Here is a 12,379-nt window from a genome sequence, read left to right as displayed (position 1 = left end):
AAGACTTAGAATATCAAGGTTGGAAGTTCAAAAACATAAACAAAACTTGGCAAAAAGACTAGTTCCTGGTTTACTCAGACAACCATGTCAGAGTTCTTAAACACTGAAGATGAATTAACCACTCTTTGGGAAGTAGTGACACATTACAGTAAGTCGTTTTAAAACTTAGTGGAGAAGACAGGAGAAAAAAAAAGAAGAAACCGTAACATATCTTTTAGTAGCTGTAGCATATTATGCATAATGTAAACTCATTCTAAATATTGCTGTGATGTTGTCTGTTTCATTCTTCCTTATGACTGGGTTACGGATCTGACCCTCGGATCCGTAACCCAGTTGTGAGGAAGAATGAATGGACAGCACAGATACTAAGTTATGGTTAAGTACATAACTTCTAATTAATCCTGAGATGCTGAAGGCATGTATAGTGGGCACACTGACCTTCTGTGTATTTGTTTCTTTTTAACACATTTCATGGAGAACATCAGAATCACATTCTGTCTCTCAGACATCACTCACCATAAACTGGCTAATACGTGCAGCAGCTGGAAGGTGATGAGGTTTAGAAACTATTTTGTTGGATTGTGAGATGGGCAGCCTTAGCTTAGTCTTATGCCCTTTATGGCACTGAAATAATCACTTGATATGTTCATCATTAGATCATTGTTGCAATTGCGTAAAGCTATGCAGGATGCATCTTGCCAAGAATCGGATGTCGGCCAACATACAAAAGGTTTTGGGCATCTTCAATGTGTGCCATGGATTCAAGGGTGTGCTAGAATAAAAGTGGATGTACGAATGCCAAAAATAATACCTTTCTTGTCATTGAACATTTCAGTCAGACTTAGTTTTTGCTACATTTTCAGTGTTTTGGAGGTTCATAGGTTCATAGGTAGGTACTAGGCTAATAGCCCTAGGGCCTATATAAGCCTAGCCAATGGTACCCTGGAAAAATTATTTTCCTGTGCCACTGTCGAGCAGAGCCACAGAAGTGATCCCCAGGGTGAATTTCCTATCTCCCATCCAATCATCAAGATTTTTCTTGAAGAGCGCTAATGAGGAGCTTTTTTGATATAGATAGGTAGTTTGTTCCAGAGTATGGAAAGTCTCTGGGACAGGAATCTATCCCTCCAGTTCTGTTTATTGTGGTGACAAGGTTTAGGTCCCTAGACCCTGTAGCTCGTAGGGATTGGGATTTCTTTAAGTGGAGCATGACTAAAAGCTCTGGGTTTGACATAGCTTTGCGTGTTAGGCAGAGATCGCCTGTGAGTAGGCGATATGCAACGGAGTAAAGCTGCAGTTTTTTGAGACAGTCTGCATAGGGCATCTGTTTGATGCTGGTAATCCTCTTTGTGAGGTATTTCTGTGGCCTTTCCAGTTGTTGTAGATGTCTTGTGAAGTACATACCAAAAGGGGCATTGTACTCTGTAATGGGTCTAATGAGTGACGAGTAGTGGGGAACAATTACCTCTTTTTTCTGGATGAGAAACCTTTTGTGATGAGGTGTGCCACGTAGAAGGATTTCCTGACTACTGTGGCGATGTGATTATCAAAGGAGAGACTACTGTCCACCTGTGTCCCAAGATCTCTTATCACACTTTCATTGTTAAGTAGACTACCGCCTATGTGGTAGTTCATGGGTACTGAGTTTTTACCAAAAGGGACGACAATGCACTTTTTGGCATTGAGCTTGTGGCCATGGCTTTGACACAAGGCATCTGTCGCAGTGAGGCCCTTTTGTAGGATGTACACATCTTTTGGAGTTTTGATTATGGCTCCTAGTTTGCAGTCATCTGCAAACTTCATTAGCCAAAGACCTTCTGTGTTGGCCTGTACTTCAGAGAAGTAGATACCAAACAGGAGAGGACCCAGGACTGAACCCTGTGGTACTCCACTTGTCACTGGTCTGAAGTTGGATTTGGAGTCTGCTACTTTCACAGTGTGGGTTCTGTCAGTGAGCCAGTTGGCAACCCATCTTGTGACATAGGGATTGATACCTAGTTTAGTGAGTTTATCTATAATTCCAGAGTGGGGGATGGTGTCGAAAGCCTTGGTGAGATCTAGATAGGCTGTGTGAACCACCTTACCCTCATCTACGGCTTTGGTGACTGCTTCAAAGAAGTCTATCAGGTTTAGGAGACATGATCTGCCTTTTACAAACCCGAACTGGGTGGGGTCCTGAGTTTGGAGATTACCAATGTCATTGTTTATAAGTTCCATGATGATACGTTCCATAGCCTTGCAGACCAGGCACGTTAGGCTAATGGGGCAGTAGTTTCCGGGGTCTGTGGTGGCTCCCCCTTTGTGGAGTGGGATAACTGTGGCTGTGTGCCATTCAGTGGGCACATAGCCTGAGGTGAGGCTATGATTGAACATGGTACTTAGGTGGGGTGCCAGTTCATTCTGTAGTTCATGTAGAACACAGCCTGGGATGTCGTCAGGTCCCATGGATGCTGTGTTCTTGGCTTTGGATAGTGTGTTTTTTACCCGTGCAGCCATGATTACAGGAACTTTGCATTCTTCTGGTATAGAGATGGGCCCTTTAGGGAATGACAGGGGGGGTAAAGTTAGCACTGAACCTATCTGCCAGGATGTTGGCAATATCTGTTGGTTCTGTATGTTTAGTGCCATTGTGCTGTAACTCAGAGCAGATCTAAGTGTTGCCATTGAGATTCTTGACATAGCTATAGAATGCTTTGTGGTTGTCTTTAGAGTCAGTGGCGATTTTGTTTTCATAACTAGCTTTGGAGGATTTTATGAGGGATCTCAGCTTCTTACTGAGGCTGACCAGGGAGTTTCTCCAGTCATGGGATTTTACTCTTTTTTGCAACAGTTTCTTTCTTCTGTTGTAGAGTTTGTTTATGGCAGGGGACTACCAGATTGGCTTCCTTTTTTTGGTGTATAGCATCTTGGTTGTGTTAGGGCTTGCACGACCCATGCACTCGTGTAAGTGCTTATAAAGTGCATTTGTGTTGGATTCAGCAGTCATACCTCTATTGTCCATCAGCATGGGTGTCGTGAAGTTTGCCACATCCGTCTTAAGAAGCGTGAAATTGGCTTTGGAGAAATTTTTTACTGTGATTTCCCTAATGGGGGGTAGGGGAGGGATGTGGATGTCTAGGGTGATTAGCTTGTTGTCGGATCTGACCAACGAGGAATTGACCTCTGGTGTGGAGCACTGGTTGCCCATGTTGGTAATAACCAGTTCTAAGATATTGCTGCCCCTGGTGGGGGTGTGGATAAGTTGATCCATGGCATTGGAATTTATGAATTCCAGAAAACGTTGAGCACAAGAGTTGGTACATGAGTAGTTTTCCCAGTTAATGGTAGGGTAGTTGAAATTGCCCATTATTAGGGTGTTAGGTTGTACCCTAATATTTTCCAGTGTATTAAGAAATGAGGAGTGGGAATCCTGGGGCATGGTGGGGGATCTGTAGCAAGCTACAATTTGGATTGCGGTCTTGCCCAGAGTTAGTTGCACTTGGATAATCTCAGATGCATTATGCTGAGCAACTAGCCTGGAGGTGTGGATATCCTTAATGATTATGGACACGCCTCCGCCTTTAGTGTTTCGGTCCAGGTTAGGTGGCTGAAAGGTTTGGTATGAATTATAGCCTGGTAATGCAGGGGTACTCTTTGGAGCCTTGAACCTGGTCTCTGTCACTGCACAGATGTCGATGTTCTCCATTTTAAGGAGTGCCTCGAGTGAGTGCATTTTGAGGTTTCGACTTCTAGCATTGAGTAGCAATACCCTCAGATTCTTCTTGCCTGGAACTGTTAGGGTGATGAATTTGTCATTTGAACCTTGCCTAAAAAAGGCACTATAGGGGTGGCTAGAGCCTTAGCCAGTATCCAGAATCCCAAGGGCGACAGGTACAGGCCATCTCTGGCAAAGCATCGTGGTTTGTCGATCATGTCATCCCAGGCAGACAGTAATGGTTCCCCTTAGAATGACTCCAGAAGCTTAGCCAATTGTTGAAGTCAATCATTTTGTCCTTGTACTGTGGTATCATTCTGGGTGATGGCAGGATGCTACTCAGGGCTAGGGTCATACCTGCCTGGGCTATAAGATCGGACAGCTCCTCCATGTCCCATTTCATGTAGTCCAAGGAGGTACGTCTCAGGTCATTCACACCAACATGGACAATGACAGAGTCATATTTGTACTTGTTCTGGAGTGACCTGGGTGCATGCGTTATGTGGCGGATCCTGGCACCCGACAGGCAGCTGGCAGTAACCTTCTCCTTGTTTAGCCTGGTGAGTGGAACATCAGTGTGCCTGACTATAGAGTCACCCATGACTAGAGTGTTGGGTATGTTGTTATGCCTTATGGGCTGTGGTTGAGTGGCACACTGAGTTTGTGGGCTATGTGTCATTTGGGTTGTGTTGGGTGGTGGAGGTTGCTTGTGGTTCTGCTTTGGAGGTCCCTGTTGCTTGGGCAGGTTTTTACTGAGAGCCTCCGCGAATGTACGTGTGTGTTTTGTGTTTCTATGTGTGTGTTTTGATGGTGTAGGTTTTGAGGGACTATGTTCTGAGTGTGGTGTGGTGCAAGTGTTTACCTACTCCTCTTGACTGTCTAGTTCAGTCTTGGGTGAAGAGATCTTTGCTTCCAGTTTGACTATATAAGTGCATCTCTCACAGGTTGTAGTGTTGCGTGGTAGGAGAAGAGGGTTGTCTGTGTACATGAGGCAATTACTGCATTGCCCCCAAGATGCCCAGATTCATTAGGTAGACAGGAGAAAACACCGGGAGCTGACCCTTAGACATGCCTGGATAGGTGCTTATTTGTTAAGTACTAGAAACTGTTTTCCTCCAGACAGTAAGGAAAGTTGAGTGCTGTAGTAATTTGTAGCTTATTTAGTGTTTACAATAAGTTCTGAACAAGTGCTGAGCTCAAAGAAACAGACTTGAGTGCTGAAACAAAAAAAAAATGGCTAGTTCTAAGAAAACAAAATTAAGCTAGAAGGGTTCCCTCCAACACAGAAAGGCTTGGGGGCCTAGAAGCCTACAAATAGTCCTGGACACAGCAAATCTATATCCAGACTAGACTACCCACAGGAAAGGCAGGAAACAAGCTTAGAATTTTTTTTTTTTTTTTTTTTTTTTTTTTAGTGGAAAGAGAGAAAGGAGTAGCAGAAACTAAGCTGATTGGCCTTCTCAAATGTTCTCCCTGTATTGGGTAGAATGAGGTAATGACACTAGACTGGGAGGAGGGTCCCAGATCAAATTTACAGTAGGGGCGGGCAACTGCAAAGCCACCAACCTCAGTCAGCCAATGACCTTAAACAACTCTGTCTCACTGAAATGCCTGATGGCTTTGGCTAAACCAAGATGTCCCTGAATATGGGCTCAGACACACAGCCTCCACAAACACTCGGCCCAAATACAAGCCTGAATATGGATAATGCTACAAATATCCACACTGCTTAGAAACAAACTGCAGAAATGTTTCTCACAGCAGAAAAGCAGCAGTGGGCCTTTAAATGAAAGTTCTAAACAGCTGAAGGAGCCTCTAGAGAAAGCGTTTAACTGCGACAAGTTATCAGAAACAAACAACCCAACAGATGCTTAATAAAAGTGGACAATTTCCAGTTAATACCTCACACACAGTTAAACTAGCTAGAAAAATATACAGTACACAAAGTGCTATAAATATCTTGAAAAAATAAGCAAAAAACAGGATACTTAATGTTATATATTATAGATCCGAGTTTGCTCAGTGTCCTTCCTTCGATTAGCTCAGTGTGAAATGGCAGAAACACTCACAACTTAACTTCTTAGGTAACAGAAAGTTTAAACCTGAGACAACTTTTAAGAAACAAAAAGCTCAAAAGAACCAATGAGGTGCTTAGACTAAGCTGTAGTCCAGGTGACCTCAGTCAGCCAATGACCTTAAACAATTCTCTCTCACTGAAATGCCTGATGGCTTTGGCTAAACCAAGATGTTCCTGAATATATACTCAGACACACAGCCTCCACAAAGACTAGGCCCATATACAAGCCTGAATATGGATAATGCTACAAATATCCACACTACTTAGAAACAAACTGCAGACATGTTTCTCACAGCAGAAAAGCAGCAGTGAGCCTTTAAATGAAAGTTTTAAACAGCTAAAGGTGCCTCTAGAGAAAGCGTTTAACTGCAACAAGTTATCAGAAACAAACAACCCAACAGATGCTTAATAAAAGTGGACAATTTCCGGTTAATACCTCACACACAGTTAAACTAGCTAGAAAAATATACAGTACACAAGGTGCTATAGATAACTTGAGAAAATAAGCAAAAAAACAGGATACTTAATGTTATATATTATAGATCCGAGTTTCTTCAGTGTCCTTCCTTCGATTAGCTCAGTGTGAAAAAAAGGTTAGCTTGTTCAACTTTTGGGCAGGTAAGTACTCCTCGGGGGACTGTCCTTCCTTAGGAGAAAAGGGAAGTGACTATATGGAAGACAGATACCATATAATGATTCCTATCCATCATATTTGTTTTGTCTAGGGGAGGCATACAATGTCCACTGTTGTCAGACGTGCTTGTCCTTCACTCTCAAGGCAATTAGAAGTTAACTTAACAACTTTAGTATGTTTCTGGAATACCAATAACTGAAGAAAAGAAAATCTGTTAAAAATACTTCTGAATATGTTCTACCTTTGGTCTTTCTTCACCAGTCCCTGGCAGACAGCTGTGCTTTGGTCTTGTTGGAGTGCTTGGATCCCCTGTCAGATGCTCCCTGCCCCTCTGATGCTGCTCCATGGGATGACAAAAAGGGTTGGGAGCCTGGTGTGTCCTTAAGGATTGGCTATATGGCTATGGCCAAGAAGGGAGTGCTTTCAGAAGGGATGGACAGAATCCTTCAATTGCTGATTAGGGAAGAGTTACTACATTTGGTGATAGAAGTATGCATGTCTGATTCTTTCAGGTCTATAAATTAGATGCCCAAAGAAGGAAAACCCAAAAGACCAAACATCTTTCTCCTCCATCTATCTTTTCTGCCACAGAATTCATGGAAGAGTTGAACAGTTTTGCAAAGGGGCTTTTGAAAGCCTTTCAGTCCTTACAGTCTTCTTCTCTAGCCACTTCCCATTTGACAAGGAAAATGTCTCCCTGTCTCTCAGAGAGTGACTCCCTGTCAGAGTTAGAAGACAAGGGACTGAATTGTTCATCAGAGGTCTATTTTCCTGCCAGTTCAAAAATCAGAATCTGAGGAGAATATTTCCTGTAATTCCCATGGAGAGGAAATATCACTGTCTGATACTATTGCTAGGATGAAGGAACTCTCAGCGGGAAGAAGAGGAAATCTCAGACTCACAAAAGATCTATGAAATAATTTGGGTAGATACTCTAAAACTTTCTGCCATTCTTCCTGTCATTGAAGCTCTGGAAGATGCTTTTAATTTTGAATGCCCCTTTCCAGACAGTCAGCCTCCTGCATCCAAGTCATCTGATAAGTTTTGCAAAGTAACTCGAACTCACAAGTTTCTCTTTCATAACCCTCTGGTAGATCAAGTTGTTGTTTCTTTAGCCAAAGACTCCAGTGCAATGCAGTTGACTAGTACTAACTCTCTTCAATCTGGTAAGGATGGAAGGGCTTTAGACAGATACAGGAAAAGTGTATGTACATTTTCTGCACTAGCTTTTAGGACAGACAGTTGTCAGGCTTACATGGCCAAATATCTACTTGCAACTTTTGTTGACATGAGTAGGACTGTTGCTACTTTACCTTCTGAAGGAAAATCCTCTCTGCTTGACAGATATTTTCTTCAGTCTCTCAAGTAATCAAACACACCTTAAAATGTTCATGCAGTGCAGCTAATGCAGTTTCCTGGGCAGCTGCATGGGGTTCTGTTCAGTTATATTTGATTTAAATTACAAGATCTCCCTGAAGATGTAAAGGCCCAGATACAGTATGGTCTGTTGGACAAAGAGGTTTTGTTTGGTGCTTCCTCAGATGAGGTTTGGATTTCTAAGGCTTCAGGTCACTTTGCTCACACCCAAGCCATCTGTTATTTCACAGTGAGATGACTAAAATGACAGGTTTGGGCGACAAGCCATTCAGAGCTTTTCTGCCACAGAAGAGTGCACTCCTCTAAGGCTTTCAATGATCAACAGTTGGCTTTTGCTGTTCCTTTGTTGGGCAGTTCTCTTTGAGGGTAAACAAAACTTCCATTAAAAAAAAAAAAATAAAAAGTTTGTTTATTAATACTGTCCTGTTCAGGAAAGTTATTTTTAAGAAGAGAGTTTATATTTTAACGGGAGCCCTCTTTTTTCCTGTCTGTTTAAAAGTTGTTTAAAGTAATTTAAAACAGTTTTTTTTTTCTGTGGAGAAACTGTGTTTATTTAAATTTTTGAGACTGGCAAAGTGTTTTAATGTGCTTTTTCCTGTGGTTTTGTGAGAAAAAAATGACTTTAAAAATGTGCTTTTTACTGTGTTTTTGTGAGAAAAAATAACTTTAAAAACTTTGAATTTTTATTAGCTTATGCTGTTTGTTTTCCCTAGGAAAAAATCACCAGTTTTGGTTTGAAAATGAAATAAACTACCAGTCCCACAGTCAATCAGTCTTTCTTCCAGCCACAAAAGACTTAAGCAGACAGCCTTTGCCAGCACAGCAGGCTAGCAATTTACATCGGCCATATGTGGGTGACTCTGCTGTGGTCAAAGTCAGTTCCTCAGACCACTGAACTTTTGCTCTGTATCCCTACAGCCATTATGGATTGGGGTTAGCCAAGTCCTCTGTGGCTGTTGGGGTCCCATCAGTGGGCAAGGGAGAGTCACTCTTGTTGAACCTGAATAAGTAGTCAGAATGTTATATCCATCCCAGGAGAAGTTGCTCCTGCCATTAACAGCACTGTTGGCTCAATCTTTCCTGTCAAAAAGAAACAGAAAACTAAACATGTATCTACTCACCCTCAAGTTTCTCTGCACAGAAGTAGTTTACTGGATCTGGCTCATTATTTAATTCAGGCTATTGCTCCTTTTTATAAGGTGGTATTTGGTAAAAGAAGGAAGAATGCCTCTTTTCCTGGACAGGAAGAGGAATGGACAGATGTGGGGTTTTCTTCTCAGATATCTGATTCAGACTCAGAGGAGAGCATCGTATCTGAATATCCCTAGGCGGTTTCTCTTTCTTTGAAAGTATTTCCAGAATGTCTAGATGTGTTCAGTGGGAGAACACAGACGTTTCTTAGTCCCTCAGAAAATACTGTAAGATAACAGAGGTAATCCAGAGCGCTCGAGTGTAGTCTTGTATTCCACATGTGACCCATCTGGTATTCTGTGACCCAGAAGGTGACAGAACTAAGAAGAAACAGAGTACAAAGGATTAGTCCAGATGAAATCACTTTAGCTAACACATCTAGGAGACTCTGTCTCTCTGGTACCCTCCTTATGGGAGGAAGAAAGACACTTTGTTGAAGTTTGAAGTAGTTTATTCAGTTAAGTAGGTAAATAGACAAGCACTGCTTGCATGACTAGGAGAAGGTGAGTACCAATGTAAAAGTTCAACAGAAAAATAATGCATAGTCAAACAGAACTCTGTCTAGCCATGAATTACAGAGAGAATAGCAACTACAGGTTTGCTCTTACCCTGATGCATTGAACAGAATTTGTGGAAACCTTATTACCCTTAGGGTGAATATTGTGATCTTAAAGGTGCCCCACTCCCAGACGATCTTTACCTTGTTGTCTTCCCGTGATAGCTGTAACTGCAGGTCACTGAGTCCTTTAGTGAATTCACTTCCTCCAGTATAATCTACCAATACACTTGTTCATAACCGCAAGCTACAGCTGCATTACTATACTCTACCATAAAGAGCAGTATGTGTGCATACCTCCATGCTGTTCATATAGTGTTCCTTAGCCTGATTCTATGACAGTACAAGATGGCTAAGGACTTGTCTCCCCTTCCAGAGCCTGAAGGGCAATAATCACCACCTTCAGCTAAAGCAGTGGAGCTGATTCTTATGGGGACCTTACTCATCATACGTTTGAAAGAACCCCAAGCTAACTATCCAGATCCAGCCTGCTAATGAAGCATCTAACACCATAATATGCAGTGGGTTTGACAGAAGGAAGGGAAGCCCATACTGAATATTCTGAGAATGCTGCACCAATCTAGAGCCCAGTGATAGGTGTCTATCTCCAGAAACATATCCTTAAATCATGATTACATTTCTTTCAGTGCCACCCTCATACATGCATATTCTCGTGTAAAGAAGAATAATGATAGCTGTCTTGATGTGTGTCCAAGAGACAGAGAAAGGTTCAAGCATCATCCCATTTCTGCAATCTCACTTGTAATGCTAAGGCTATGACTTCTTTTGTCAGGAATGGTCAACACTAGAGAATGTCTAAAACTGCCCCATGAATGAAAACCATTGGTTTAAGGACCAGTGAAGACTTCTCTCATTTTATTGCAGCTCCAGCAACCTGCAGTCATAGAAAGAATCAGGAAAACACTGTTGCAAAGGAGTCAGTTAATAGGGCACCTAGATGTTAGTTGTCCTAGGATGGAGACAGCAGGGAACCCTTTTACAAACCCTTAATTCCCAAGTTCAGAACCTTAACAAACACTCTAGTTGTAGATGACCAGCCAGACAGTAGCTCATTGTTCTGAAAGTTTTATCAGTCAATGCAGACAGCAGGACTTTTATGCAAGGTTGTCAGGCAGTGAGTTTCAGAGGACATCCTTATGGACAGTGATAACTTGCAGACCCTCTTTGGTTGGAAGGTCATGTCTCATGGGGGAGAATGTCAGGCATTTGACATAAATATAGTTCTTGAAGCCACTTATATCTAAGATGGGACAGAACCACTTATATCCTTTAAAATAAGAGACAGCTGGGAGTAAAAACACCCCCTCTTTTCAAGGATAGGGCAGGCTTATAGACCTTTTTGATCATTAGAGCATAAACATATTCCAGGACTTCTGATGAGACTAATTGATCTAAAAAGAGAGCTTTTGATGATGAGAACCCTAGAATTCCAAAGCAATGGCATCTGAGAATGTGTTGAATCCATGAGTCCCTGGTATAATGAATTTCCAAGCTAAGACAAATTCAGTGAACCACTCTGTGGTGTTCAGCACTATATGGTAGACAGAATTGCCACAGATGTTGCAGAGTTCCATCTAAGGACTAGGGCCTCCTAGGAGTCTTAGCAGAGAGGCCTGAAGGAAAAGAGATGGCCTCACACATGCATTCCCTTTCCTGTCTGAGAAGACTTCTTCTTTGGGTGCTGGACAGGTCTAAAAGAACCAGATAAATAATTCAATAGACAGGCATCAAGAAAGACACTTCATGGTAGCCAAGCTTGTTTTCTTTTTTGCAGGTATTGTGTAATATCTGTAAAAGTTTGCCTGAAGAAAACTTCCCCCTGAAAGGATTAACTCTGAATATCTTGCTTAAATTCTTCTTTAAGAGAAGTTGAAGAAGAAGTTGCAGAACCACATCATTCAGTTCAAGCACATTCTGGATTTGGTTGGCCTTGCCAAAATTCCAGTGTAGTCATTGTTATGGTAACTGCTTGATCCTACAGTGAAGTAACTGTGCCAGTTTCCACATAGCCTGAATTAGAATGGAGAACTACAGAAGAGTCTGGGAGGCAAATAAGTTAGGGCCTTATGACATAAGGTAACAAATAACATTACTCTTGACCATCCTGTTTAAACTCTGGTGCTCTTTGTTTGGTACCAGAGGGGAACTATGCAATGGTATCTGTGACTTACGCTAGACTGAAGAGGTCATACAGCATTCTGCTCACGGATATTATATAACAATGTCACTCCATTCCTAAGGAATTTAAGGGAGGGTATTGTCCTTAGTGGGAGCAGAAAGACCAGAATTAGTGTGCTTCTGGGCTGCAAGAACATCCTTTAGAACAAGTTCCATGTAAAGGGGGGGGGGTCCAGGGTTCTTTGGGTTTCTTCTATAAATATCAGTCAAGTCCCTTTTTGAAAGTAGGAGTGTGATACTTCTGACTGTCACCTTTTACCGAATGATAAAAATGAAACAACTTCTGTCCCAGGCATCCAGTGACACAGTATCAACTATACTGCACATCTGCAAGTCATATGGTATCAGAACTACTCATTCCAGAGACCTAAACATTTTTATGAAATTTAAATAGAATAATTTGGAGAGACAGTTATATCTCTTAGATGTTATAACTACTGTGGAACAGACTCTCCATCCACGTAAAGCAAAGTTTGTCCCCAGTCCCAGTTTAAGTGTGACCTGGATCTGTAGATGTGATTGAGGAAATTTACCCCAGGATTGCCGCCTGTACAACTGATTGATAGAGATAGCACCTAAATGCCCTTTCCTACAATATGGACCATATAAATCGTCAATGACATTACCCTTGGAGTAATCACTGTTTCAGTA

The 12,379-nt window shown here is 41.9% G+C and overlaps 1 protein-coding gene across 1 annotated transcript in view; it reads left to right on the top strand.

Moving 5' to 3' along the window:
- Positions 1-12,379, top strand: part of PAPPA (pappalysin 1) — a 3,990,201-nt gene that overhangs the window by 1,126,833 nt on the left and 2,850,989 nt on the right. The window lies entirely within an intron of this gene.

The sequence above is a fragment of the Protopterus annectens genome, chromosome 16.part0 (assembly GCF_019279795.1).
Source record: "Protopterus annectens isolate FY-2018-M chromosome 16.part0, PAN1.0, whole genome shotgun sequence".
Taxonomy (NCBI): domain Eukaryota; kingdom Metazoa; phylum Chordata; order Ceratodontiformes; family Protopteridae; genus Protopterus; species Protopterus annectens.
Note: the sequence above shows the minus strand (reverse complement) of the source record. Positions and strands in the feature narration are given on the sequence as shown.